Consider the following 24,552-nt stretch of genomic DNA (forward strand, 5'->3'; position numbering starts at 1 on the left):
TTCTTTTGTAAAGTTCCTTTCTTTTGCCCATATTAGATTGTCATCTTGATGTATAATTCTTTTTGCAGTATGCTTACAAGTATTTTGCTAGATAAATGTAATGCAAATATATTCTCTTACCTTGTGGCTTGCCTTTTCATTCTCTTGGGGTATCTTTTGATAAATAAAGCTTTTCATATTTAATATAGTCCAGTTAATAATGTTTTCCCCCTTATGGATAGTATTTTACATATTCTTTTAAAGAAAATCTTTGCATATCCTTAGCTCATTGAGAGATTTTCCTGTTCTCTTTTTTTCCCCTAAAGTTTTTACATTACTCTTTTCATCTGGATTCACAGGTTCTTCTGGAATTAGAATTTTTATGTATGGTATGGGATAAAGGGATAATTCATTTCTCTTACCCATATGAATAACCAATTGACCCATCATCATTTATTAAAAGGAACATCTTTCCCTTACTGCAGTAAATTGACATGTTTGTCACATTTCACATTACCTTATATCTGTGTGTCTTTTTTAGAGTATCTATTCTATTCCATTGTTTTCTTTATTATAACCAGTTTACATTCTCTTAATTACTTAACTTATAATTAGTCTTTTTATTTGGTAATGCCAGACTTCCAACTTTGTTTTTCAAGATTGTCCTGACTTTTCTTGGCTCTTTGCATTTCCACATAAATTTTAGAATCAGATTGTTGTTGCCCCCCTGAAATTTTTTATTCTTACTAGAATTTTATTGAATTGAATTTTTATATTGAATCTGTGAACCAGTTTGGAAAGAATTAACATCTTTACAATACTGTGTCTTCCAATTCATAGAATATATTTCTCTGTTAATTTAGGTGGTCTTTAATTTTTCTCAAAATGTTAGTTTTTTTCAGTATAATGGCCTCATATATAACTTTTTTATAAGACTCTTATTATTTGTTTTTTGTATTTTTTAAGTGACCTCTATGCCTAACATGGGGCTTGAATTCATGACCTTGAGATCAAGTGTCACGTGCTCTACCAACTGAGCCAGCCAGGCGTTCCACTTATTATTTGTTTTTTGGTACTATTCTTTTTTTTTTTTTTTAATTCTGAGCTCAGATCAACTGTAGAAGCCTTCATAGTTATAAAGGTCAGTAGAAAACCTTTCTGTCATTGCTCAGAACTGATGAGTGTTTCATACACATACATATCCACCCACCCAATCTCATCATCCATCAACAAGTCCTCAGTTACCCGCTGTCACCTTTATACACACAGATGCACACGCACTGTCACAACTCCAGATACAAGCCCTTATTGTTTTAAATACTTTTGCTTCTCAGAACTACAGAGATACACATCAGATAGACTGGAAGGTATTTTATGCACAAATTTATCTATTTTCATATTGATCCATTTCAGTAAGAGCAGATCTCTGGGAATGATGCTATCCATTTTTAAATGGCATCCTTTTAGTTTCAGTTTCTGTTTGTGTTTCACTGGTGTATAAATTTTTTATAATGACATTGTTTCCACTTATCAATTATAATAATATGTCTATTGATTCTTTTGGATTTTCTATGTATATAATGATATCATCTGTGAATAATGATGGTTTCATTTCTTCTTTCCCAGTCTTTGTATTTATTTTTTTATTTTTCTACTGCACTATTAGCACAGTGAAAAACAATGAATATGAGTATAATTGAAGTGATTATATAAGTGTCTTTGTCTCATTCCCAGTTTCCTGTGGAAAACCTTCAGTATTTTATCAGAAAGGATAAAGTTTGCTGCATTCCCTTTATAGATCCTCCTTAACAGAGTAAAGAAGTTTCCTTTCAGTAATAGTTTGCAGAGAGTTTTGTTGTTGATGATGTTAAGATGTTTTTACTCATGAAAGGATCTTGAATTTTATCAAATAACTTTCCTGCATCTATTAGACATTACCTTTTTAATGTGTGAATTACAGCTTGATTTTGGAATGGTAGACCACCTTTGTGTTCTTGGGATAGTTCCAATATTGTCATGATATTCTTTTAATATACCATTGGATTTGATCGGATTATGTTTTTCTCAGATACTTGCAGTGTTGTTATGAAAGGGTTTGTTTCTTAATTTTCCTTTTTTTGTAACATACTTGTTAGTTTGGGTAAGAACATTATGATGACCTTATAAAGTGAATTAGGAAGGGCCCTTTTTCTGTTCTGGGAGAGTTTTATAAGCTTAAGGTTCTTTTTTTCTTTTTTTTTTTTTTTTAAGATTTTATTTATTTATTTGACAGAGATCACAAGTAGGCAGAGCAGCAGGCAGGAGTGGGGGGCGGGTGGAAGCAGGCTCCCCGGTGAGCAGAAATCCTGATGCAGGACTTGATCCCAGGACCCTGGGATCATGACCTGAGCCAAAGGCAGAGGCCGTAACCCACTGAGCCACCCAGGCGCCCCATGCTTGCGGTTCTTTTTTCTTTACATAAATATTTGAAAGAGCTCACCCATCAAAATATGTGGGCCTAGAGAATACTTTGTTGGATAGCTTTTAATTACAGATTCTTCTTTAATTGAATAAGAATGTCTGATTTTTTCTATTTCTTCCTGTGTCAGTTTTGATAGGTTGTATTTCTCTCGGAATTTGTCTATTTCACCTAAATATTCAAATTTATTAACATAAAATTATTTCTAATATTCTCTCATCATCTTAATTACTATAGGATCTATAGTGATGTTCCTTTTTGAATTCCTAATTTTAAAATTAAATATATGCCCTTTCCATTTTCCTTGATTATGCTTCATATAAGTTTATGCTAATTGGATTTTCAAAAAAATGGATGCCAAAACGAGGTTAGACATTCAAGAGATTTATTGAAGGAAACACCTGTAATGGAAGATAAGTTAGGAGCCAGAGGAAACAAGGAGACAGACCTCTCTGACTGTAGTACAGGTATGACTCCTATGATGAAGAGCAGAACTGAAAGAAGGTTAGGCAGGAAGAGGCATAGATTGCAATATAATTAAGTTTTGACAAAGCCAGAGAGAAGTCCTCAGGCTAAAATTATTCAAAGGAGTCCCACACATCCCACACTCCATGCTATTTCTATTGTGCTCAGGGGAAGCATGGCCTCCATATGAATGCAGTGGTGAATTTCAAAGCATAGCTCCACTTGGCTCATCTGAGAAGCACATTTTCATGGTCATGACAAGATTTAACTATTAGTCTTATAAAGAACTGGGGTGCCTGGGTGGCTCAGTTGGTTAAGCATGTGCCTTCGGCTCAGGTTATATCCCAGGGTCTGGAGATCGAACCCCTTGTTGGACTCCCTGCTCACCATGGAGTCTGCTTGTGCTCTCTTTCTCTCACTCACTCTCCCAAATAAATAAAATTTTTTAAAAAAGAAAAGAACCAACTCTGACTTTGTTAATTCTCTCCATTGAATGTTTTTCTTTATTTTTAAAATTTTTGATACTTTCCTCTTTATTCTATTTTCTGCATATTTAATTTCTAAATTTTGGTGTGTCTATTTTCATTATTTTTAGTTCAGACATTTTTTAATTCCTTTTGTGATTTCTTCTTTAATCTGTAAGTTACTTAGGAAGTTTTGCTTAATTTTTAAATACCTGGAATATATTTGGAGATTTTCTAATTATCTCTTTGTTTCTGTTACTTGGTTTCATTTCATTGTGGTCAAGTATGCCAAATGATTTTAGTTCTTCAAAATTTGTTATAATTTTGTCTTATTGAATATCATATGGTCAATTCTATTCACGTTCTTTGTGCATTTGAAACAGTGTATATGCTGACATTCTTTTTCTTTACTGTGCTGACATTCTTAAACATAGTCTTAATATATACACTAAAGTCATGTTTGCTGAGTTTGTTGTCTAGATCATTTATACTCTTATTTGGTTTTTGTCTGCTTTTTTAATCAGTTATTGAGAGATATTTATTAAAGTATCCTGCTATGATTGGGATTTTTATCTCTCTCCTTTTCGTTCTATCCAATTTTGCTTTATATATTTTGAAGCTATCTTTCATGTGTAAGTTAAATGTACTTGTATATAACTTACATGTTATAAGTTTAGAATTCTTTTATCTTCCTGATGGACTGAACCTTTTATCATTTGGAAATATTCTTTTTTACCTCTAATGGTGCTTGCCTGAATATCTTTTGTGTCTATTATTAGTATAACTATGCCATCTTTATGTTATTTTAGTGTTTGCATTGTTTTTCCATCCTTTTACTTTTGACCTGTGTTCTTAAATACAAGATTTTTTTGTACTTGAAATGTACTTTTATTGTTTCTTTAATTCATTCTGTCTTTGATTGGAGTCTATTTATATTCAATATATATTACTCATATAATTGGATTCCTATCTCACATCTTACTTTTTTTTCCTGTTTGCCACATGTTTATCTTCTTTTTTTTCTTCTTTCCTGTTTTTTTTTTTTTTTCTGGATTGAACAAGTATTTTTTATTATCATTTCCTTTTCTGTTTGCTTGGCAGTTGTATATCCTTTTGAAGTTTGCCCTAAAGATTACAAAATATATCCTTGACATATTAAAGTCAAATATAAACTATAAGGTTTGCCACTTCTCAAACAATGGTGGGATCTTAGAATATTTTAATTCCATTAAGACTTCCAACTTTTTGTATAATTGTTATCAGTCACCTTAATTCTACATTTTAATGCCTTGTACTGACAGAATACTGTTATCATTTTGTGCGGTTGAATTTTACTCTTTGCATTGTTTTTCTCCTCTTCCTTCATTTCCATGTTTTCATCTGGATAATTGTGAATTATTTTATCATTTTTCAGCCTACACAGCTTGTTTTAGTTTTCAATCAGTGTGTGAATTCTTGTAGTTTTTGTTTGCAGGTTTTTTTGTTTTTTGTGTTTTGTGTCTTTTTGAGAAAGAGGGGTGGGGGCGAGTGTGGAGGTTGGGGTGGCATGCAGAAGGAGAGAGAGGGAATCCCAAGCAGGCTCCACATCCTGCACAGAGTGCAACACAGAGCTCAGTCTTACAACCCTGAGATCATGACCTGAGCTGAACTAGAGTGAGATGCTTAACCAACTAAGCCACCAGGTACCCCTACAGATATATTTTTCTAAGATTTTATTTATGTATTTGGCAGAGAGAGAGTGGGAGAAGCAGGCTCCCTGCTGAGCAGAAAGCCTGATGTGGGGCTCGATCCCAGGACTCTGAGATCATGACCTGAGCCCAAGGCAGAGGCTTAACCCACTGAGCCACCCAGGTGCCCCTACAGATATCTTTTATTTTGCCTTCCGTAAACACAGAACTCTACATTGGAAGTTATATTTTTTAATGATGACCTTCCATAATCTTTGGATTCTCTTATTTTTGTCAAGAAGTCTCGCTTCTTTGGATATATTTCTATTTTCTTTGTCTGCTTTTTAGAATTTTTCTAGAATTTTGATTTTGACTTTAACGTTGGACTTGATTCTGGTTTTTCTTGTTTCTGGTTTTTCTTGGGGTTTAGTAATTCCTGAATCTGTGATCGAAGACTCCTACCAGTTTTGGACATTTTCCAGCCATCATCTCTTTAGATATTGCATTCCTCTCTTTCCATTTGGGACACCAGTTGCTCATTTCTTAGGCCTTTTTATTGTGTCCTGTATGTCTTTTATGATCTTTTTTGTAATTTCTATCATTTTTCTCCTTAAGTTTCAGCTTATATGTTTGTACTGACCTGGCATTTAGTTCACTACCCTCTCTTCCCACCCTCTCTTCTACTTTGTCCCATCTGCATTTCAGCACATCTATTGAGTTCATCATTTCAGTAGTCACATTTTTTATTTCTTGTATTGATTCTTTTTTACTGTTGTCAGTTCTTTGCTATAATTGTCTACCTTGTCATTTATTTTTTGAACATGTTAATCACAGTAATAATAAATTGCATGTCCAAAAATTATAATATCTCAGTCATCTTTGATTCTGGTTTTTTTACTTCATTTGGGACAGCCTTGTATCTTGGCTTGCCTGATACATTTTCATTAAATGCTAAATACTGTCCATGCTAAATTATAGCATTTCTGTTGAGGACTGAACCAGCTCAAGGTTGGGTTACAGTTTTTGTAAGGCTTCTAATTTGTCTCCACTCATATGCTATAGCTCCCCTGAAATGTCAGCTGAAATCCTACAGTATTTAGTAGGGTCCTACAGTGTTTACTAGGGTCCATACTCCTTCATAGGTTGTCTTTGGTACCATATGACTGCTAAAATACTACTCTGCCTTTTAGAGATCCTTTGCTTACTGTCTTGCCTTCTTGTTCTGTAACATTACAAATTTAACAAATACCTCAAAGGAGAAGACCCTGAGTGTCAGGCTTACTCCACTATGTTTCCTTCTCTTCAAGAACAGGACACCTCAATTCTAACTGCCTTGGCAGCCCCAAAATTCAATTTTTGTCTCAGCAACCCTGGAGATTGTCAAAAGCTCTATTGGCTTCTCTACCTCTTATTAAAAGCCCTCTTCCTAGATTCTCAACATCTAACCAAGCACCAAAAATCTGCAAATGCCCTGAGGGGAAGATCAACTTTTAAAATGTCAGCCTAGCTCTTTCTACTCCCAGGGATCTGATCTTATCAAGTCTTGGCTACCTTGACAGCGTCCTCATACCCCCTTTATTGTTCTTTTATTTTTACAGCTTTTCTAGCTGTATGGGAAGTTGTATAGGAAGTGGTTTATCACCAGCTATGGCATTAGAGCCAAATCAAAGTTCTTAGTCAATATTTTTAATTACAAAATAGAAAAATATATGGCCCAACAAAGTTAAGTGAATTTATCTGTTTTAGAAGGTTCTTAAATGATTTAGCAATACCAGCATCCATAACCTCCTTTGAGAATGGCTGGGTGCAGTGATTTATGTAAGATCCCAAAGTTAGAGCCAAAAACTGTAGCAGAATCCAACCTCTTGAACCCCAGTATAGTCTAATCTGTTCTATACCACATTGACTCACTTATTTACAGCAGTGATTCTCAGCCAGGAGCAATTTTTCTCCTCCCTTTTGGTTGTCACAGCTGGGTGGGCAGTAGAGAATGAGGGAATTCAACTGGCATCTAGTGGATAGAGGCCAAAGATGACATTAAAAAATCCTGTAATGTACAAGACAGCCATCCACAACAAAGAATTATCTGGCCCAAAATATCACTTGGGAAAAGCCTGGCTTATACTGTAACTGAGACTGTATATTTGACGGATCACTTTCTGCTTCTTCATTACATTTAACCACTAGATCAATACCAATAGATTTTAGTAGGATAAATCTTCTCATAGATATACATCCAGAGACCTTTTGACTCAAGAAAATGTACATATATGATCTGGTAGATATTTGATTAACTGTTTTTCTCAGAGCTTCAGCCAAATAATCTCAAATTTTAAGACTTTAGATATTAATTTATTAATATAGAATATTAATAATAAAGATTTAAATTCTTTAGATAGAATTTTTTAGAGTTGATTAAAACATTCTCATGTGGAGGTGTGTATACATATCTTATAATTGCATTATGTATATGTGAATGGATATCTTGATGAGAGCTGTATTTACCTACACTTTTATAGATATATATGTATACGTTAACTTAAATGATTCTTAGAGAGTGTTTCCATCTTATTTTAAAACTCCAAATAATCAATTTCTTAAGAGCGCTTGAAAATACATTACAAATGGATATTTGTCTAAGAAGTATATTACCAAATGTTTTTCAGAATAATTATTGTTTGTACCCAATGAGTGATTCTTTTAAAATGTAGTTAGACTCTAAAATTCATTTTTCAGAGCATTACAGCTTGGCGGCAGAATTTTATTTTGGCTGAAACATGACATGTGTGTTTTTGGCTCAGATAAAAGTCTGGAGGTGTAGCAGAAAAATCTGATTCAGATAATTTAACAGTTAAAATTTTCTTAGGTTAAAAGGAATAAAGTGTTGCTCATTGGATAGTAAAACTATACTTAAATGAAGACTTTTTATTGCCTTATTCCTTTAAACCTTGGCCAAGACAGTTTATCTTAATTAAACTTCTTTAGAAGCATACATCATTTTTTATATTCATTGACCTTTGAAGTTGCCAAAATAGAAGCCACTATTCCTAAGGATTTTCCCCTGTTGTTTAATCTTGGCCCATGAAGCTTATTTAGCTTTTCTCTGCTTCTATTAAGCTATTTTAAGTTCTTCTATTCAGTGCCTTTCTGTTTTAATAAGCAATCTAAAGTCTCAAGAAAATGTCCTAGTTTTTTGTCAAATTAATCATTTTGCACTTAGCTCCCATTCAATTTATTTATCTCATATATATATATATAGAGAGAGAGAGAATATATATATATATCTATATATATATCTATATATAGATATATATATATAGAGAGAGAGAGAGAGAGAGAGAGAACATGCCTGCACATGCAATTCAGAGGAGAGGGAGAGAGAGAATCTTAATCATGCTCCACACCAGCATGGAGCCCAACACAGGGCTCAATCTCATGACCCTGAGATCATGACCTGAGCCAAATTCAAGTCAGATACTTAACTGACTGGGCCACCATGGTGCCCCTGATTTATTTATCATATTAAATTTTGCCTGCACTCTTAATTATTTCACTTAGTCCTAGAACTCTACCCTTACCTACCTATAACAAAGGGGAAATTTTTTAAAGTGTTCTGTGAATAGGCAGTACATCTACATGGTTCAGAATTCAAAAGATACAATAATTAGGACTATGCACCTGTTTACCACTTGTGAGGAAGTAAGCAGTTTTTCATTATTAAGATGACCATAAAACTTAACAAAACTCAGATAGTTTTGAGAGTGAACGAGTGTGCCATTAATTATACTAGGGCTGTCCTGAGCAAACCAGTCCATATGGTCATGCTCCTTATTAGAGATAGTTAAACAAAGGTATTTAGTAAAATGAATCCTTGTATTGGTTGAGATTTGGGGCTGTACTGTATCTAACATTTTTTCCAAATCCAAGATTCTTGATTATGTGCTAAGGATATGCCAGGTAATATAGAACTTAAAGAAATTTGAGGGTTGGCTGAGTGGGTTTAGCGTCTGCCTTTGGCTCAGGTCATGATCTCAGGGTCCTTGGATCGAGCCCCACATCCGGCTCTCTGCTCAGCGGGGAGCCTGCTCTTCCCCCCTACCCCGCCCTGCCTCTCTGCCTGCCTCTCTGCCATCTTGTGATCTCTGTCTGTCAGATAAATAAGTAAAATCTTTGAAAAAAAAAATAAAAGAAATCTGAGAATCTCTAACAGGACAGGTCAGAGAGGCAAGATACCAATACATAAAACAGTAAAATAACAGTACAAATGAATACAAATAAGTATGGTTTTATTGAGTGCCTACTATGTGTGAGGAATTGCGGTTAAAAAGATAAATAAGGAGGTGCCTGGGTAGCTCAGTTGATTAAAGCCTCTGCCTTCAGCTCAGGTCATGATCCCAGCGTCCTGGGATCGAGCCCCACATCGGGCTCTCTGCTAAGCGGGGAGCCTCCTTCCTCCTCTCTACCTGCCTGCCTCTCTGCCTACTTGTGATCCCTGTCTGTCAAATAAATAAATGAAATCTTAAAAAAAAAACAAAACATATAAATCTTTGGAAAAAAAAAAAGATAAATAAAGGTCGCCTGGGTGGCTCAGTGGATTAAAGCCTCTGCCTTTGGCTCAGGTCATGATCCCGGGGTTCTGGGACCGAGCCCCGCATCAGGCTCTCTGCTCAAGCTTCCCTCTCTCTCTGCCTGCCTCTCTGCCTACTTGTGATCTCTATCTGATAAATAAATAAAATCTTAAAAAAAAAAGATAAATAAGACAAAACTCCATTTCTTAAAATCTAGGAGAGACATAACCTATATACAATTATGAAAAGTAGTATATGACTTTAATGAACTGCCCTTTATAGTATAGAAGGCACAAGGAATTGGGGGAAGTTCCACAAAGAAAGTGATGGTTTAACCAGGCTTTGAAGAATGTGGTTCATTTTTGGCAAGCTGAGATTATAAAAGAATGTAAATTAATGGAATAATAAGGTAAAAATCAAAGAGTCCTTAAAGGGTATAATGTATCACAGAGAATATCAAATGTTAGGAAGAGACTTGTGGGGAAGCATGAATGGTTATTTGTGATAGGCCTTTGAATGCTTTGCTGGGCAGTACATGATTAAGTGCTTAAAGTAGAAACAGAGTGGGACGCCTGGGTGGCTGAGTGGGTTAAGCATCCGACTCTTTGATTTTGGCTCAGGTCATGATCTCAGGGTCATGAGACTGAGCTCCACACTAAGCGTGGAGTCTGCTTCTCTCCTTCTCCCCCTTTCCTACTCATTCTCACTCTCCCCAGTCTCTCTTTTATGTTTAAAGATTTTATTTATTTATTTGAGAAAGAGAGAGCACAAGCAGGGGGAGCAGCAGGCAGAGGGAGAGAGAGAAGCAGGGAGCACAATGCGGGATTTGTTCCCAGTGCACTGGGATCATGACCTAAGCTGAATGCAGACACTTAACTGACTGAGCCACCCAGGTGCCCTCTCTCTCTCTCTCTCTCCCTTCCTTTCTGTAAAATAAATAAATAAATTCTTAAAGTGCGTACAGAGAAGGAAGAGATCATTTGGGCTAAGAAACATCTTGCAATCAGTTTCTCATAATGCACTTCTATTTGTTTATAAAGCCCTGTTTCAGAGGGATCAACAAATACTAAACATGAAGATCTTTTTTTTTAATTAAATACCAAAGAATAAAAGCTGCAGTAATCCCTCTAAAAGGTATTAGAAATGACAAACCCATGGGGTTAGAGTGAGACAAATTTGATAGGGTTAAGAAAATTGTAGAGAAAAAGAGCTATGTATAAATCATGGTAAGAGCACTAGGGAAAATGCCTTAGAAAATTAATAAAGATTGGTTTGGTTTAAAGATGATAAACAAAGACTAATGCAAAAGGGTAATGAATTCAGTCATGGAGACAGTTCATAGTAAAGTGCTTTCTAAAAGAAATGCTGCTGGACTGGCTTTAGTAAGTGGTTTTTTTTCCTTAGATTAAGGAAAAAGAGTAATAACCCATTAATAAAATTTATAGTTGACACTAAATTAGGAGATAATATAGCTCTTAGTAAAATTATAGAAATTCTGATAATAAGCACTGGAAGCTAGAAATAGAAGTTCAAAATAATGTTAAAATTAAATAAACTATGTTCACCCCATTTTAAAATCTATTTAGAAGCAACAGGTAACACTAGAGAAATGTCTCCATTTCCAAGAGATATTCCTGGTTTAGGGTTTAATAAGTGAATGATAGAGCTACCTAAAATTGAGAGTAGTAGGAATATGTCCTCACTAAAGAGTCTACATTTACAAGCTGTATGATGTCGTTATATTCTATGATTCAAAGTGGATTTTTTGTGATACTTTTCATAGAAATCTTTGTTGTTGCATTTTCTAGAGAACACTGTTCCTTCTGTGACTCACATTTTAATGAAGAAACTTTTAAAATGGTCTTATTCTTTCTAGATGTTGCTTAAATACCTAGAATATATCTAGATCTTAAGAAAGATTGGATGAGAACAATGAATGGAGGCCTAGACAAAAGGTCTAGTTCCATGAAACAGTTACTTGGATCACTGGCAAGGTTCATATTTCTGTCTGAACTGCTGGCTAATCTGAATATGCCCATGAGTCCTAGAAAGTAAACCATGGCCTTGAATTTCTGTGACTTGCAGTAGGATTAACCATTATATTTCCATCATAAATTACAGATCATAACATGATTACTATGAAATAAGAATAGCAGTGCTCTTTGTTATGATCAAATAAATAGTTTTGCAGTCAGCTATTCTGGAATCTGTTAAAGCATTTAAACCTTAAGCCATTATAGCAAATCCATATAGATTTAAGCTTTTTAGAGCCTTGGCTATAGCTACTTTGAGAATATGATACAAAAGGTAACCAAAAAAGCTTTGTTCGGAAATAGTCTTAGATTTATACATTTCTATCTTCACATTACTCTATAAAGGATATTTATGTTTAGATTTTTTTTATTGGGTGTTTTATAAGTACAAGGAACCATTTAGAGGAAAAAGATAAATAAATGCTTATTATATGCAATATATTTGTTAAATATATTAATATATTAGTTTATATTACCTATTATATGGATATGTTAATATATGTTTAATATGTATATTAAAGCTTAAGTGAACATTCAGCTGCAGTAAATTTTTACAAATCTGCTCGTTGGTATGTCAGCATATGAAGTGGATCATAATGGGGGTCATTAGGTGTCTTTGACACATGATAGCAACATCCCAACCCAGCATGCCACTTGTAAGCTTATCTATAAAGCATAAAGGCATTTGTCACCATTGACAGTACTGACATTTCATCTGGGATCTGTTTACAGCTCAGTTTTCCGTGTGTTCCTGTGTATTATTTGGTGGTTTCAATTTAGCTTCAGAGCACACCTAGCTTTTCCCTTTGAGTTATTCTGAATTTTAGCTAAACAGAGGAAAATGGAAATATTAAATAGATCCTATGGGGGAGATAATTTTTCTCCAGATGAATCATGCCAATCAAAAAGGTGTCAGGTGTTGACCTTTTGTGCTGTTTCTATAGTTTACAAGCCAAAGCTGTGATAAGGTAGATTATAGCAAGTTAGATTAATGGTTCAGGATGGAGGCATAGTGAATTGGTTAAATAGGAAGGTCAGGAAAGCAGAGTCAGCAGGGACTGGGAAAAAACTTAATGTGGGTAAGGCAGATGTTGAGATAAAGCGTCTGGACACAGGAGCTGGTAGCAAATCTGACATTAAGTAATTTTAAGTGAAGACTCCAAGGTACAGCAGCCTCAGCAATTCTGGTATGAACACACCGACATATTATGTGAGCTAGGAGTGGTAGTGGAAAAAGGAAAAAAGTTCTTTCTCAGGAGGCACACAGTATCATTCAGAGAAGTCCCTTCTTACACAGAAGGAGCTGTGCTGGTCTTCTAAAAGGAAGGGTTACCGGAAGCTAGCAAGCACTTTAGTTTTTAGAAAGTGGAGCCTAGGATGTTAGGAAGGATAATCATTCAGGGCTAAGGATAGACAATCTAGACTGAAGCCCAGACCGGTTCTCAGGATTGATTAGTGCAGAAGATAGTTTATTAAAGTAAAACAAAAGCTTTGTGGTTCCAGTTGGGCTACCACAGTTTACATCTCAAAGTCTAAAGTAATTCCATGCCCTACTCTTGACACATATCCTGCCCTTGTTGGGACTAGTTTAAAGTTGGGGTACCTAGCTCTGCATGTACAGCCTGAATTATAAGGACCCAGGAAAGGTATAAGGAGGACAAAATGAGGAAGGACCTCACGCAAACAATACAGGACTTGAAATATCGGCTGAAAAGGTATCTGAACGTGTCTGTGGCAAGAAGCAAGCTGCAACTTAGGACTTGTGTATCTTTACATCTTTATGTTATACTCTAATGAAAAAGTTTTAAATTTTCAGAATTAAAAAAAAAGAAGAAGAAGAAGAAGAAGCAGCAAGTTGCAGCTTAACTCCTGAAATGCTAAACTGAACCACTGCAGTATGTAGCATATATACTATGCTGTGGTAGTATTGAAAACAAAGGTATATGGCCCTTCTTCAGAGAGCTTAGACTTAAAGAAAGCAGGTGAGAAATATACTAGAAAACTATGTATAGAAAACATTATTTGAATTTTACCAAGAAATGGACTATAGAAATAATGCAAGCATGAGTTCACTTTACACTAGTGATCACTAAAACAGTATATTTTTTTAAGTGACATGCAAACCGGTTTGTGCAGCGTAAGTGAGGTTTTGATGCAGATAAGAACTAGAAATGACCTTAGAGATCATCTGGTACATCTTGGAAATTTGAAAAATAATTGAGACCCACTGCTTGCTGGTGGAAGAAATTTTGTACAGCTTTCCTGGATGACAGCTTGAGAATACATATCAAAAGCCTTTAAAATATGCATATCCTTTGACTCAGTAATTTTAGTTACAGGAATTAATCCTATGGAATAATTTAGCATATGCACAAAGATTTATATACAAGGATATTCATAACAGCACTGATCTTAAATTTTTAATATTTTTAACTTCTCATTTTACAGCAGAGAGATTGCAAAAATAGTAACGACCTTCTATATATCCTTCACCCAGCTTTCCTAAACACTAACATTTTATATAACCATAGTACTTACCAAAACCAGGAAATTAGTATTGACAGAGTACTGTTCATAAAGCTATATACCTTATTCAGATGTTACCAGTTCTCTCACTAATGTCGTTTTTCTGGTCTACAATACAATCCAGGACCCCACACTGCATCATTAGTAGTCAGTCAATTTCTCTTATTCTCTTGACACTCTGGCATAGTTCTTCAGTTTTACCTTTGTCTTCCATAACTTTGACACTTCTGAAGAGTGCTACCCTGTTATTTTGTATAGGGTCTCTCAGTTTGGGTTTGACTAAATTCAGGTTATAAATTTAGGCAAGAATACCACAGAAATTATATCATGCTCTTAGCATATCATATCAGGACACTTATAATACCAATATGCCTCATTTAGTGATGATGTTAATTTTGATCACTTGGCTAAGGTGGTGCCTCTCATATTTCTCCATAAATATCTTATGGGGAAATACTTTGAGATTATGGTCTTTCATCTTTTTTTTTTCTTTTTTGGTCTTGTCATACTTTTGCCGTCAATTTTGTCATCCATTGATTAATCAGTAATAATTATTCTGTGGGGGCACCTGGGTTACTCAGTAAGTTAAGCATCCAACTTTTGATTTCCTTATTTCAGCTTAGGTCATGATCTCAGGGTTGTGAGATTGAGCCCTGCATTAGGCTCCGCACTCAGCCTTAAGGCTGCTTAAGATTCTCTCTCCCTGTCCCTCTGCCCTTTCCCCGCTCACATGTGCATTCACTCTCTCTCTAAAAAAAAAAAAGGAAAGAAAGAAAGAAAAATAATTATTACTGGGGTGTTAGCCAAATAATGATTGTCTATTTTTAATTATTCCCTATATATTATAAATTAGAATTATATTATCAGGAAGAGCTTTCTCTTTTGCCCATTTATTTGTTTATTCATATACTTATTCATATCAATATGGACTTGTGGAATATTCATTTTATTCTATGATTACAATTCCGTGCTATCATTTTTAATTTTTTTGCTCACATTGTCCTAGATTTGACCATTGGAAGTGTCTTCAGGATGGCTCTTATACCCTTTTGACATATTGCCATCAAATTTGACTTCTTTCTATTCTGACACAAGATCCTCCAAGTTTTCCTGCCCCAAACATGGAATCAGGCATTTCTCAAAATTCTCATTCCTTTTATTGGCACTAGCTGTTTTCCTTGCTCCTGGCTTGTTTTTTTCTCCTAGGCTTCTTTGTAGATGGAATTAAGAAATACATGAAAATATGCAAGCATCTCTATTTCTATATCTACTTGTCTATATCTATTCTTATCTGTGTGTGTGTGTGTGTGTGTGTGTGTATTTTAAATTGAGTTCATCCTGATATTGCCCACTCCAATATAACACAACAGCATTTCCCCCCATGGTTAATTTTAACTTTTTAAATGGTATGTAGAAAGTTACCATGCTCTACAGATACCATGGTATTTATAAATCTATACTCAGTGAATTGTACCTCTCCCCAAACCCCTTCTCCATTCCCATTTCGCATTCTTTTATCTTTTATCCTTTTTCCACTTACCTCTTGGAAGGTAAGTGAATTCATTCATTTCTGATTTATCCTTCCTATATTTCATCTTATTTTTCCCCCAAACCATTTTATTGAAATATAATTCACATACCATATAGTTTACTCATTTAAAATGTATAATTCAGTTTTTTGGTATAGAGTTGCACAGAGTTGTGCAACTACACCACAGTCAATTTTAGAACATTTTTATCACCCTAAAAGAAACTCTGTCCTCGGTTTCTATTAATTCTGCCAGTCCTTTGCAACCAATAATCTGTCTCTGTGCATATGCCTATTCTGGAACTCCACAAAAATGGAATCTGTACAAGCTTCTTTCATTTGGTACAATGTCTTCAAGGTTCATCCATTTTATAGTGTGTATCAATGATTCATTCCTTTTTATTGCCATGTAATATTCCATTGCATGGCATAATAATTTCCTTATTATAACAAATTGCTACAAATTAGGTGACTTAAAAACATAAATTTATTCTCTCACAGTTCTAAAGGCTAAAAGTCTCTAGATATCAGCATTTAGAGTAATAAAGATATCACAGGACTTAGTTCCCTCTGAAGTCTATAGGAAAGAGTTCTTTGTATCTTCCTAGCTTCTGGTGGCTCTCAGCATTCAGTCCTTAGCCTTTCTTAGCAATCAATTGTTAGTATTCCTTGGCTTATAGCTGTATCTTTGTATGTCCTTGCCTCTTATTATAAGGATACTCTTAATTCATTATGTACACAATTATATCTACCTTATTTTTAAATAAGTTCATGTTCTGAGGTTCCAGGTAGACATGAATTTTAGGGGGACACTGTTCTACCCATTACATAAATTATACCTTATTCTCTTTATCCATCAACAGTTGATAGACATTTGATAGACATTTGATAGACAAATTCCAAAATTTGTTTATGCCCAAATGAACAGATACATGAATATTTTATTTCCTTTTTATTTGAAAGATGGCACTCTGTTGGTACTCTTTTGTACTTTGCTTTTTTTCACTTTGTAACATATCCAGGAAATTTCTCCATATAACTTCACAGAGATCTTGCTCATTCTAGTCTAAATATTCAACCATAGAGAATTCATCAACATATCCATATATGGGAAATGATTAGTCATAAAAGTGTTTTATTAACATGGGAAGATATACTTAATATATTTGTGCTTTTCTATAAATTTGTTTTAATGTATGATACATTTACAAAGCATGAAATTTTTCTTCTTAATCTTTGCCTCATCTATTCATTTATTTTCCCAGAGTCAACCAGTGCTTCTGTTGGAAGTCAATGATGCATATTTTTCCACACCTTGCTTTTGCAGTTAGTATATCTTGGAGATCATTCCATGTTTTTAGGCCTACATAATATTCTATTTCATTAATGCACTATTTATTTTACTAATCTTCCTATGTATATCTTGGTTATTTCTAACCTTTTGCTGTAACAAATAGAGCAGTACTATTTGTAATGACCAAAATAATTAGAAACAATACAAATGTCACTAAATAGTAAATGGATAAATAACTGATATATTAATACAGTGGAACATGTAATGAAAAGTGATTGAATGAATTACCACTACACTTAACATTATAAATGAATATAACAAACATAATGTTGCTCAAAATCAAACCTGAAAGAGTGAATCCTGACTTCCAACTTAGAGTAAAAATAGTTCCTTTTAGACCATTCTTTCTTCAAGGAAGCAATTATAATGCTGAACAAAATATTATAAAAGCAATGACCTGAGAACACTAGTAAATAATGAAAATTAGGCAGAAATTGAAGGAGAATCAATATTTGAAGCAAGGGAATGATCATACATTTCTTCTTTTCGTGGCTTTTATCTCTAAGGCAAGCCCAAGTTGGCATTAAGTGGCATGCCTAAAACTTGATAGAAAACATACAGTCTGACAGGTTAGAATTTGAGTCTAGCAAAGATTAACTATCTACTTTATGAAAGAAATAAATAAATAACCCTCTTCATGAAAACACAGTTGACTGGTCTCTACAACAGAGGTCAACCGACTTTTTCTTAAAGGGTTAAAGATTAAATATTTTAGACTTAGAGGCCAAGTGGTCTCTGTTACAACTACTCAACTATGCCATTATAATGCATAAGCATCTATAGACAGTACATGCACAAATGGGCATGACTATATTCCACTAAAACTTCATTCACAAGTCAGATAACTTGCCTGATTTGCACAAGTCAGATAACTGGCTGTAGTTTGCCAACCCCTATTCCACAACACGTCATTTACAATATTCAGGATACAATCTAAAATTATAAGACATACAAAGAAAAATGCACAACGAAGAACAAAAGAAAATAGTGGAACTAGTTATCTACCCAAAGAAAATGAAAACACTAATTCAAAAAACCATATGCAGTCCTTTGTTCATTGCAGCTTTGGCATTATTTTTTTTAAGATTTTTACTTATTTATTTGTCAGAGAGAGAGAGAGCGTGCACATGCACACAAGCAGGAGGAGTGGCAGGCAGAGGGAGAAGCAGGCTTCCGGCTGAGCAGGGAGCCCAATGCAGGACTCTATCCCAGGACCCCCAGATCATGACCTGAGCCAAGGACAGACACTTAACTGACTGAGCCATGCAGGCGCCCCAGTCTTGGCATTATTTACAATAGACAAGATACAGAGGCAGGCAGCCTATGTGTCCGTTGATAGACAAGTGAGATGTAGTACACACACACAAACACACATACACACAGTGGAATATTACACAGCCATAAAAAGGATGGGATTGTGTCATTTGTGACAACATGACCTGGTAGAGATTATGCTCTGTGAAATAAGTCAGACTGAGAAAGACAAATACTATATGATTTTACTCATGTAGAATCTAAAAAACAAAACAAATGAATGAATAACAAAAAAGCAGAATCAGAAAAAAAAAAAAAAGGAGGGACAGAATTAGACCTATAAATACAGAGAACAAACTAATGGTTGCCAAAAGGGAAGGGAGTAGAGGAATGGGCAAATGGGTGAAAGGGAGTCGAAGATACAGCCTTCCAGTTACAGAATGATTAAGTCACAGGAATAAAAGATGCAGCACAGAGAGTATACTCACTGATATTCTAATAGTGTTGTGTAATAGCAGATGGTAGCTATACTTGTGGGAAACTAGTATAATATTGTGTGTCAACTTTATGAAAATTTTAAAAGAGAAAACCTCAAAAGATTAAAAAAAAATCAGTAGAGACCAACTCAGAAATGACTTTAATGTTGGAGTTAGCACACAATTTAAAAATAATTATTTTAACTGTACTCTAAGATGTAAAAGGAAATTTGCTCATGTGAATGAGCAATTAGAAAATCTCAGCAGAGAAATAGAAACTTAAAAATGGAAATTCTAGAAATGAGAAGTACAGTCTCTGAAATAAAAAATTTAATAGGTGCTCTTTCAACAGTTCAGAGATGACAGGAGAGCCAGCAAGCTTGAAAATAGAGCTATAGAAAAAAAAAGGAGAAGAAGAAGAAAATAGAGCTATAGAGATAATGTGTGAAGAGCAAAGGTGTGAAAAACAAAGAAAAAACTGAAACAATAAAAGAGCTTCTGTAACCTGTGGGGCAATATCAGAGGGCTTAATGTGTGTATAAGTGGAGTCCCAGAAGGAAAAGAGAGGGAGAATGGAGCAGGAGAAATAGTTGATAAAATAAGGTCTGAAAGTTTTCCAATTCTGATCAGAGATGTGAACTTGTAGATTCAGGACATTCAGTGAGCCACAAACAGAATAAATACAAAGAAAACCAAAACTAGACATATTATAATCAAACTACCAAACCAAAAGATAAAAAGCTATTGGAATGCTAGAGCAAAATAGAACACTAATACGATGGGGAAATTATATGAACAATTATAGATTTCTTATCAGAAACAATGTTGGTCAAAAGAGCATGGAACAGGGGCGCCTGGGTGGCTCAGTGGGTTGGGCCGCTGCCTTCGGCTCGGGTCATGATCCCAGGGTCCTGGGATCGAGCCCCGCATCGGGCTCTCTGCTCGGCCGGGAGCCTGCTTCCTTCTCTCTCTCTCTGCCTGCCTCTCTGCCTGCTTGTGATCTCTCTCTGCCAAATAAATAAATAAAATCTTTTTAAAAAAAAAAAAAAAGAGCATGGAACAACATCTTTAAAGTGCTGAAAGTTGGGGTGTCTGGTTAGCTCAGTCAGTAGAGCATGCAATCCTTGATCACGGGGTTGTAAATTCAAGTTCCACATTCACCATGGAGATTACTTAAAAATAAAATCTTTAAAGCGCTGAAAGAAATCCACCAACTCAGAATTCTATACCCAACAAAATTTTTCAAGGAGGAAGGTAAAATAAAGGCCTTTTCATATAAACAAAAATTACATACCATGTGATTCTGTTTATATAAAGTCGGAATATATATATATATTTTTTGTATTTTATATTATATATATATATATATATATATATATATATATATATATATATAAAATAGAAGTCAGGATACCCTTGGAGGGAATTGGTTTTGCAAGAAGAGAGTATTTCAACATAAAAAAAATCACCCCACAAATTAGTAGCTTAAAAACAATAGCAGTTTTATTTTTTCACAATTCTGCAGTCAAGGCTAGACTCTGCTGGCAGCTCTTCTCTTGGCCTTTTTAGTGACCACTAGTGTGGTTGCATTTAGCTACATGTTGTCTGTATGCTGGATTCATTAGGGATGGGTAGAACCTTCTTTCTCTCCATTTAATCTGAGTCAGTACTTCAGGATCAGGCTTCCAATTTGTACACTTTTCTACATAGGTGTTATACCTCAATGAAAAGTCTGCTTTCAAAGTGGATACAAACAATAGAGAACCTATTTTTTAAAGAATAATCTAGCAAAAATAGACTGAAAGATGTTCCAGAAAATATAAGTATGTCTATATGACTAGTATAGGGTTTTTGTAAGGAAAATTAGTAGGTAATAAAGCAAAAAGAGAGAGGGAGAGAGAACTTGGGGTTGGATTGCACTGAGATTTTAAATGCTTGATTAAGGAGTTGGGTCTGATTTGAAAGGATGTGGGAAGTTATTAAAGGGCTTTGAGCAGAGAAACAATATCCAAAACAGCAGTTTAGGAGATAAAATTCCATGCTAGTATAAAAAATCACCTGAAAGAAGCAGAGGTTATCATCAGGCAGACCTCTTTGGAAGCAACAACTTGGACCTGCACCAATAGGGATTTGAATTAGAATGGTAAAAAGAATTTATTTAACCTGCATATAGGGATTAAGGGCCTACTGTATTCCAGGCACTGGTAGTGTACTTTAAATGTGGTGGTATCTACCCCCAGGGAATTCATAATATGTGAAATAGACATGTGTAAAGAAATAATCACAATTTTGTTGTAGTAAGAGCTATAGTAGATGAATGCTTAAAGTGTTAGAGACCTGAGAAGAAGGAACAATTAATTGCATGGAGGACTCTAAGAAGTGCTTTATACAAGATTTAACATTAGATGGGTGTTTGAGGCTTGACAAGTGAAAAAGACCCCTCCCCCCAAAAATATCAACACAAAAGAAACAATGGATGCCAAGGCAGAGGCAAAGAAGAGTCAGGCATCATGCACTGGAGGACATATTTCATATGCCTGCAATGCAAGCTAAGCATAGGTACAGGAAGCTAAAAAGATAAAGAAGGATCACATTACTAAAGGCAAAAAGACATCATGAAAGAAGTCTTAATAGGATTTAGTGACTATGTAAGGAAACAAAAGTGATCCGAAGATTTTGAATTTAAGTGACTGGAAAGATGATGATAATACAAAGAAATAGGAATTACAGTGTATAGATAGTTTTCATATGAGCGGTCATAAAATATCTAGGTCTTTTTTAAGTATGTGTGAAGAGGAACAGTAAATCAATGAATGTCGAATATCTAATACTCACGTAGGTTCTCACAGTCAACCAGCAACCTAGAATTGATTACTATGCCAGTTGACCACCGAAATAATTATAAACCATAAGAGGAAAGAAAAATTATCTGAAGAATATTTTTCTTACCACAGAGGAAAGAAATCTTGAAATACATGTAGGATAACTGAAGAAGAAACAGAATTGCTATGAATGTTCCAAAGGTTTGGTTTTAAATAATCAAATTAATTCCTCTTTCATTTGTTTTAAAATACTGTTGTTTCAAGAACCACCAATTATCAGCTAATGCTGGAAGTCTCTAATTATGTGTTAATATATGACAAGACTGGCAATCTCCACAGAAGACCAGCACTTAGCAGAATGCTTAAAGCTGCTATTGGTCCAATGAATCTGTAGCTCAGAAATTTTCATAGAAAGTAACCTCTGTTGTTCAAATTACATATCCATTTATGAAGAAAAACCCCACTGAGTATAGGCAGCATTACCTGAATCATTATAGAGTAATTGATTAAAAATTCAAATCAAACTTTGATACTGTGGATCCAGATGAATGGTTCTTGGGGCCTGGAGGGCAGAAGGAGGTGGGGGTTTACTAAGAAGCACAAAAAAATTTTTAGAAGTGATGGATATGTTCATTATCTTGGTTGTGGTGATAGTTGAATGGATGTATACATATTCAAACTTATCACATTGTACACTTCAAATATGCACCATCTATTGTATGTCGGTCATACCTCAATAAAACTTTTTTTAAAATTTTTTAAGATTTTATTCATTTATTTGACAGACAGAGATCACAGGCAGGCAGAGAGAGAGGAAGGGACAGCAGGGTCCCTGCTGAACAGAGAGTCTGACACGGGGCTCGATCCCAGGACCCTGGGATCATGACCTGAGCCGAAGGCAGAGGCTTTAACCCACTGAGCCACCCAGGTGCCCCAATAAAACTATTAATAAAAGAAATTAATTTAATTTTAGAATAGTCAGATACAATATTTTTTTAGTCGTGCACCATTATCCATACAAAAAAGTTAGCCATTTTTAAATACATATACACAACTTGAAGAATCCTAGGCTACCTAAGTTATAATGAGTATAGTGATTTTTAATTAGTCTTAAAATAATATACTTTATTAAACTGTACATTTGTGTATGTATGTTTGTGAATCTATGCTGATTCTGGTGATTATTTTTCTTGAGAGTCGGTATCTATGGAATGGATGTTAAATTGGCTTCTTTTTTTTTTTTTGAAATTTATCTATTTGAGAGAGAGCATAAGTGGGGCTGAGGGGCAGAGGGAGAGGGAGAAGCAGGCTCCCCATCAAGCAGGGAGCCTGATGCGGGACTCCATCCCAGGACCCCCGGATCATGACCTAAGCCAAGGTAGACACTTAACCAACTGAGCCATCCAGGCATCCCATTAAACTGAACTTTTAAGCAGCATTTAGAATACATCAATATCACATTAGTTTGAATATTTTTTTCTTGTGAGAGACGCAGAATGATCAGTGTTTCAGGTGCCCTGGATCATAATAAATACTTTTTTTTTCATAATAAATACTTTTAATAAAACTTTCTTCTAACCTTTGTACACTTTTGCTTTATGAATGAGCTTTCCTTTGAGAATCAGACTATTAATGGCTTTCTTTTTTTTTTTAAAGATTTTTATTTATTTATTTATTTGACAGATCACAAGTAGGCAGAGAGGCAGGCAGAGAGAGAGGAGGAAGCAGGCTCCCCGCTGAGCAGAGAGCCCGATATGGGACTGGATCCCAGGACCCTGAGATCATGACCTGAGCCGAAGGCAGAGGCTTTAACCCACTGAGCCACCCAGGCGCCCTTAATGGCTTTCTGATAATATCTTGGCTATGACTTAATAAAGAAGTTCAAATTGGGATATGTGACACAAGAGACTTTCAAAAGAATTTGCTGTATGATGCTTGGAGTGTGGTCAGATGTCAGTCAATATAATATTCCTAGAGTATAAATAGTGAAAGTATTTATACCCTTTTTTATAGTAACATGGAATTTAATCTAAATAACTAAAAATATGAGAGCAAATACAAATGAAAATATAGTTGTGTCATTTTCACATATAATAGTAAAAATTAAAAGAAACTTTAATATAATGGGTAAACTATGTTATTTATTGATACTACCACTAAAAATAATGCAGCAGTTTGAGACTACATGTATGTTAGATGAAAAAATAAACCAAAACAGTGGGTTCATTCATTTTGTGAAACTTCATTAACTCAAAACTTAAGAAGGACTTTTCTATAAGTATAAAAAAATCAGAATATAGAATTACCATTACCAGCAAAATAGCAAGAATGATTATGGTAGGCGGTAAGATGATAAATACTATGTGTTTTCCATAGCTTATTTTTATTTTATTTTTTTAATTATTAGTCATTTTTAAAAGAACATACTCCTTTTAATTAACAAATTTAGCTACCCTAAAGTAACATAGACAACTTAGTGGCTGAAGCTCTGGGGTTTCATTAGTACCGTGATGACTTAATTAACAAATCCTCTATGAACAAAACCTCTTTCCCAAGACTGGCCTTGGTGCAGCAGGCATGAGGGAAGGATCAATTTTCTTTGAGCTAGATTGGTGGCAGCAGGGACTAATGAGGCAGGGCGTTGAAAGTGGCTCTCTCTCAGATCTAACTCCTCGGGGGTTGGCTAGAACTGATGCTGAGGGCACTGCTGCACTCCCGGGACCCAAACAGCCTGGTTACCCAGGTGTTGAAAAAACGATTTCTGTGCCAAGACCATATGTGGCTTTTAAGAGACTCCGCAGGACTCTTGCTGTAGGCAGAGCTTTCCTGGTGTGGAAAGAGTAGGCTAGAAAATAGCAAAGAAGAAATCCCATGTGTTAGGGTGCTTCCATTTGTCTTCTGTGTGCTCACTGGGCTGCTTTTTCGATTCTCTGGCCTTCATTTTATTCAGCTGTAAAA

At 35.0% G+C, this 24,552-nt stretch overlaps 1 protein-coding gene and 2 non-coding genes across 5 annotated transcripts in view; 1 reads left to right on the plus strand and 2 right to left on the minus strand.

Moving 5' to 3' along the window:
- ADK (adenosine kinase) overlaps positions 1–24,552 on the plus strand; it is a 555,049-nt gene that overhangs the window by 462,811 nt on the left and 67,686 nt on the right. The gene's annotated exons all lie outside the window — the stretch shown is intronic.
- Positions 1,081–1,149, minus strand: LOC122901639. The gene has a single exon (XR_006383629.1). It is a non-coding gene; the product is annotated as a small nucleolar RNA U2-30 (small nucleolar RNA).
- On the minus strand, positions 1,308–1,384 carry LOC122901640. Its single transcript, XR_006383630.1, has one exon. It is a non-coding gene; the product is annotated as a small nucleolar RNA U2-19 (small nucleolar RNA).

Source organism: Neovison vison, chromosome 2, assembly GCF_020171115.1.
Source record: "Neovison vison isolate M4711 chromosome 2, ASM_NN_V1, whole genome shotgun sequence".
Classification (NCBI taxonomy): domain Eukaryota; kingdom Metazoa; phylum Chordata; class Mammalia; order Carnivora; family Mustelidae; genus Neogale; species Neogale vison.